The sequence below is a fragment of the Lactuca sativa genome, chromosome 6 (assembly GCF_002870075.4).
Source record: "Lactuca sativa cultivar Salinas chromosome 6, Lsat_Salinas_v11, whole genome shotgun sequence".
In the NCBI taxonomy this organism is placed as follows: Eukaryota; Viridiplantae; Streptophyta; class Magnoliopsida; order Asterales; family Asteraceae; genus Lactuca; species Lactuca sativa.
In genome coordinates, this window is record NC_056628.2 from 113,028,388 (window position 1) to 113,035,103 (window position 6,716).

General features: G+C 40.8%; 1 non-coding gene across 1 annotated transcript; it reads right to left on the minus strand.

Moving 5' to 3' along the window:
• Positions 1-1,079: 1,079 nt before the first annotated feature.
• LOC111893362 (small nucleolar RNA R71) lies at positions 1,080-1,186 on the minus strand. Its single transcript, XR_002850858.1, has one exon. It is a non-coding gene; the product is annotated as a small nucleolar RNA R71 (small nucleolar RNA).
• Positions 1,187-6,716: the final 5,530 nt, after the last annotated feature.

Consider the following 6,716-nt stretch of genomic DNA (forward strand, 5'->3'; position numbering starts at 1 on the left):
ATGTGTTCGATACCTTACTTATTTAGCTTTACCACAATTGATAGGTTCACTGCCTTCATGTGTTTATTTTTATTAAAAAGTAGGTTTAAAACTAGTTGAGTTTTACACACATCAAGTTTTTTGCGCCGTTGCCGGGGAACGGTTCTAAATTAGCACTAATTTCTAGTTTAATTGATCCTTTGTGTGGGATTTATCTTACACAAAGTTAATTCTTAGGTAATTTACTAGTTAGTATAAGTTTTAATAAAAATCTGTTTTAATAAGTAATTAGAAAGTTTTTCTGTTTTTGCCTTGAACTCGCCGAGTGCACTCGTGCCGACTCGGCGAGTCCATCGCTGATCACAGTTTTAAATTTTTTTTTTATTTTTGTTCTTTTTATGCGTTTTTTTTTTGTTTGCAGTTGTTTCATGACCCGAGGATCTGATACAACTTTGGTCCCTCCATTCAAATACCCGGAATCCGCAATAAAGAAGAACAAAGGAAAAGTTGTTGGAGAAACCACTTCTTCAAAGAGATCACCGTTGAAGAATTTGAAATTTGTTTTCAGCAAGAAGAAAGGCAGCAAACTAGGAGCATCCAGCGCCTCTTTTACAATCGAAGACCCGATCAAAGAAGACACCGATTACGAGACCGAGGAAGAAGAAGAACCTACATACAAGCACAAATCCGATTTTGAGGACGATTTAGCTATCACTATGGCTAATATCGATGAAGTCCCCATGGGGGAATGGAAGAAGAGGATGCACGATGACACTGGCTCGGGACTTGAGCAACCCGCAATTCCCGCCAACGCTACTTTTGAGCTTAAGGGTCATATCCTAGCTCAACTCAAGGAGATTCTCTTCTATGAAAAAGACCACGAAGATGCTTACAAGCACTTGGATGAAGTAAATGATGTGACTGACTACTTCAATGTACCAAATGTGCCACGTGAGACCCAACTACTTCGTATGCTTCCAGTCACATTCAAGGGTGCTGCAAAGGATTGGCTCAAGTCACTTCCTCTCGGATCGGTCACCACATGGGCTAAAATGAAAGAAGAGTTCATAGATCATTTTTGCCCGCCTTCCAAGATAGCCAAGTTGAAGAAAGCCATTGCCAACTTCGAACAACAACCCGTAGAATCCCTTTATGAGGCGTGGGAAAGGTACAAAGGTCTTCTCAGAAATTGCCCACACAATGACCTTAATAGCCAACAAGAGGTCTCCATTTTCTATGATGGAGTCAATGTTACCACAAGGCAATTGCTCGATTCACAAGGCCTGCTCACAAAGAAGCCACCTTCGGTAATCAAGGAATTAATTGAAGAATTCTCTAAGCATTCTAGAGAATACCACAACCCATGAAATGAAGTAAGTCGGGGGGTAGTAAACTCGGCCAATGATGGCATGGCTGATGGGTTTTAGCCATAAGAACATCCTATGTGCTCATACAAACCCTAATGCTTGGATCTAGGTTTCTCTATTGTACATGCAATTCATCCAAGACTTCAAACCCTAGATCTAGCATATGATAATCAATATAACATATGAATTAGAGTTTAGATCATACCTTGATTGTTATGTAGCAATAACAATCTCAAATCCTCTTTGTAATTTCTTTAGAAAGCTTAGAGTCACAAATGTCACTCCTCTAATGGTTCACAAACACCAAGAGCAAGAGGATGAATAGGAGAAGAGAAGAAACACCCAAAAACGTGTAGAAACCCTAAGGATTCAGTTGCCCACGTTTTTGGTGCCCAAGGGGTCCTTAAATAGTAAGGCTATTAGGGTTATCTAACAAGGAAACCCTAATTTGGATGCTTAAGCCCTAAGCAACCCATGGACTCCTTCCTTAACAAGCCTTGGACGATTTCTAATGGGTTTCCCCATAGACTTCATCTAACCTTATATTATAAGGTAATCCATGGCCCAATTGCAATTATCTTATAATTACAATTCCAGTCCCTTAAGTTTAATTAAACTCTTTAGTCACAAACTTAATTCTTATTAGTTCTTGACTAATATTGATTAAACAATATGATTTCTCCTTTAATATATTATTTCCATAATATATTAATAAATCATATTTAATCCTTTCTCTCCATAATTCATCCTATCAAGTTGCTTTGGTGAAGGCAACCCAAAAGGACCATGCACCATCGGGTCAAGTACATACCAAAATAGTTATGGACTTAGACACTAATCCAACAATGGCGGCGATGATGGCTAAGCTCGATAGTCTACATAAAAGAATGACAAAAATGGATCAAACAATCCATGTTATTCGAGTTGGATGTGAAAACTGTAGAGGGCCTCATCTCACGAAGGATTGTGACTTGGATGAAAATGGAAACAAGAAGGCACAAGTGTTCTACTCAAGCGGGGACAAATACGACGAGAATTAGCGGAAACCCAAGAAGGAATGGCTCCTGTACGAAGAGTATAAAAGGGCAAAGGAAGAAAAATACAAGTAGAAGGAAAGGGGTTTCTATCAAAAGGAAGAACCGGTAATGGAAAGGAGAGCCGATTTAGAAGAAATGTTCACTAGATTTATAGCCGCGTCCGAGAAAAGACACAATGATCATGATGCTGCAATACAAGAGACTAGAAATCTACTAAGAAATCAGCAAGCATCTATTCTCAACATTGAGAAACAGCTAGGACAACTTGTACATCAAGTGAACGAGAGGAGGCGGGGAGAACTTCCGAGTAAAACCGAGAACAATCCAAGAATGGAGAATGTGAATGCCATAACCTCCAGCCATGGAAAATTTTTTACTCCTATGACCCCTACACAGAAGTTTTCAACTAAGGTGCAAGCAGAAGCAACAGAAGAGTCGAGTTCAGCTAAACCCGACCAGACACGTTGAGTCCCTCTAATGGACTCGACGAGTCCATGCACTGATGACAAAACTGTTATTTCCTCAAAGCCCTACAATCCTCCTTTGCCATTCCCAATCAGAGTCATGCCTGGTGAAAAGGTTAGAGCGTATAAAGCTTTCATGGAACATGTCAAGGCCCTTCAAGTCAACATTCCATTTGTGGAGATGATGTTTCAAACACCCAAGTATTTCAACTTGCTAAAGAGTCTCTTTGCTGCCAAAAAAGATTTAACTGAAGTTGCAGAGATAATGTTGAGTGAACTACCGGAAAAGAGGGGTGATTCGGGAAGCATCACAATTCCTTGTCAATTTGGAGATATACTTGCTACTAAAGCGTTAACCGATTCGGGTGCAAGCATTAACTTAATGCCTTTTTCTTTCTTCAAGAAGTTGCATTTACCGGAGCCAAGGCCTGTGAATATGAAGATCCATTTAGCGGACAAGACGACTATTCATCCAAGAGGTGTTTGTGAAGATCTCCTCATCAAGGTAGATAAATTTATATTCCCTGTGGACTTTGTGGTACTTGATATGGAAGAAGACCCCAAAATTCCAATTATTTTAGGGAGACCATTTTTGAATACCGCTTGCGCATTGATTGATGTATGTGAGTCCACACTAACATTGAGGGTAGGAGATGAGTCAGCGGTGTTTAAAGCCCTACCAGAGATAAAGCAAGAAGAAGGAAGAAAAGAAGAAATCTCATTCGTTGATTTGGATGATGAAATACTTCAAAAAGAAGTTGCACTCTTGCAAGAAGAAGATCCAAGTAAGTTTTTTCTATCCTTTGGAGGTAATGAAGATGTTGAAAAAGACTTGGAGGAGATAGAGAAGCTGCTGAAAGGAACCGAATCAGAAAACACAGTGGGATATGAGGAATACGCTCTGACTCGCCGAGTCGCTTTCCCGGACTCGACGAGTCTAGTCGAAAATCCCAGCAACTTGGACGATTTTGATCTGCTTGTTACCAGCTCCCTGCATGCTCTGGACATGAAGATTTTCCAAAATTCTTTAGAAGATCAAGCAGCAGAAGGCGGAATGAATGTTGATTTTCAACACATTCTTGTAGCATGCCTCGATACAATAATGCAAGAAGAAGAAGATATTCCACTTGAAGATGAGGCAAGCTTTGGAGAAGAGGAAAATGCAAGGGTTAGAAGAGATGATGCTAAGAACCCATTGATTACCAAACCTCGAGCCCGAGTTTTCACCAACTATGAAGTAATGAAGTTTGAAGAAGGAGGGGTGCAAAAGAGGGTGCAAGAGAATGGAGTAAAGAAGAAGAAGGTGAGGAAAAGGGAAAGCCATGTAGCTGAAGATGATGCTATGAGGAACAAGAGAGAAGAATTAAGACGGGCCTACAAGAAGAAGATACACGCTTACAAAGCGAAGTACAAACCACAAAAGATAAGGCGTGAGTTCCCGATGCAGCAAAATGAAGAAACGTAGATGGGTAGGAGTCCAGCTAACGACTCCTTAAAAAGAAGCGCTTGGCGGGAGGCAACCCGTTATTAGAGTTTGCTTTCTTTTTCTTGTTTTAGTTTTATTTTCGTTTTTAGGATTTTATTTTCGTCTTATAAATCATCAAACATGACTTCTTGAGAGTGCTTATGGGCTAAGTGTGGGGTGAAATGAATTTTTAAATGGAAAAAATGATATAGTTTTTGAATTTTTTGCAAATGACTCGCCGAGTCCGACCATGACTCGACGAGTATTCAGATTCCAGATGAGTTTAAAAATCGCGACCAGACTTGCCGACTCGGACCCTGACTCGACGAGTCAGTTTTATTTACAGAAAAAAATTAATTAAAAATCATTTTTACATCTGGTAAAACTAGGGTTTTTAACCCTAATGAGATCATATTTCCCCCTTTACTCGACGTGCGCCCCCATTTGCTTTCTCTCTGAAGCACTCATCAAAGTCTTCACTCTTTCTTCAAGATTTTCGAATATTATCACCTAAGGTACTCAATTTCTTTCATAATTATGTTAAAGCCATGATTTTTAGATGTTCTAAGGTGCCAATTTCATACAATACCCGATTTTGAAATTTAGTGAATTTTTAGGGTTTTGATTTTGCATCAATTGTGTTGTTTTGGGTGGTTATTCTTACCCTATACATCTTAGGAACATCCCTGGACAAAACCCTTGAGAAAAGTTTCAAGTTTTATGGTCGAATTTTGCTTGACTCGTCGACTGACTCGCGCAGTTAATACGACTCGCCGAGTCGTTCATGGACTCGACGAGTCCAGTCGGGGACCCAGATGGAATTTGTTTTGATGATTTTCTATGTTTTCTGGGTTGTTTGTTCTTTGTTTTGCGGGGATCATGTTTCACAGAGGACAGAGCTCAAGTGGAAACCAAGGAGATTTTCCTTGGTTGAATTTCCCTCGAAATGAATCGGCTTCAACAATGACAAGATGGAAGAAGAAGTTGGATGAGGTCAGGAAGAAGGAGATTTATGTACCTAATAGGGTTGACTGGCATTGGTTGAGGAATGTCCGGTATGAGGAAGAGTTGGCGCCTTACCTATTGAAGGAATTTACTCACGATGGGGAGACAATGATTTGTGATGGATGGAGCTGGGTTTTCAGAATTCAAGAACCGGTGTATCGAGAACTTTGCTGGGAATTTTTCTCCACTGTGTCTTTCAGAGGAGGAGATGATTGCTACCACCCCGCGGTGTTTTAGTATTTGTCTTGGGGCGAATTCCATCAATGTTCTGTCATTGATCACGCATGCCGGTTGGGGATTTACGACCGACCATTGCTCACGACTGCTATCTTTCGCGCCTTCTTGGAACACTCTCATAAGGTGTTCCCCGATGGTGTTACAAGTACTGGTTGGTGGGACACGATCGCCAACAAATTATACATTCCGAAGTCGGCCCAAGAAGGGAGTATTAGGTCACCCACACACCACCTCATACACCGCCTTATCTCCACTACAATAAATCAACAAAAGGATGACGACAAGGTTGCTAACCTTGACGTATTTTATCTTTGGAGTATCATCACACCCGACACCTTCTGCAACATTCCATGGTGTTTCGCCTCTTATTTATTGGAGGGTGCGGTCAAGGATCACAAAACCTCCAAAATTAATGGTGACATGTTCGTCACCCGGCTAGCCAACTCATATGGGTTGATGACCCGCGGTGCATGGAATTTGATGAAAATGATTCCTGCCCCTCCCTTTAATCCCATTCTTTTTAGGAGGGCAAGAATCATTGAAGATTATGGGGGTGGTCATTATGCTATCCCGCATGATGATCTGGTAATCGGCCCCGAGGCACCGGGAAGGAGGGTTAGGTCGAGACGTGAGCGGGAGGTGGAGGAGGAACCATCGGTAATTCCGGTGGATAATGATGAAGTGCCAATGGACTGGTATAATGTTGAGACGAGGAGGTTACAAGATCAAATGGCAAGGGGCATCAATTTCAACAACGAATCACACGTGCGGCTTTTTGACCATTTCCATATTCCGCATATTGATGGGGGAAATTTCCCCTACATTCCATCTTGGGATGAGGTGATTAATGCAATGCGGAGTGGAGCTGGTGGGAGTGGAGCTGCGCATGGCCATGATGAGGAAGAAGATGATTAGTTTTTTTTTATTGTTTTATGGAGCAATTTTCAATTTATTTTTGTTTTTGTTTATATGTTAAGACTTTTGATGTTTGGTTTGCCTTTATGACTTCTAGATTTTGGATTAGGAATGCTTGCATAAAGGGTTTAGAGTTTGAGAGAGTAAAGAAAAAGAAAAAGAGTGGAAAAGAGTCAAGAAAGGGCGAAGTTTAGAGTTAAGCTGTCAAGTCCGGTCCTAAGGGACATGAGTTAATAATTCTAGAGGT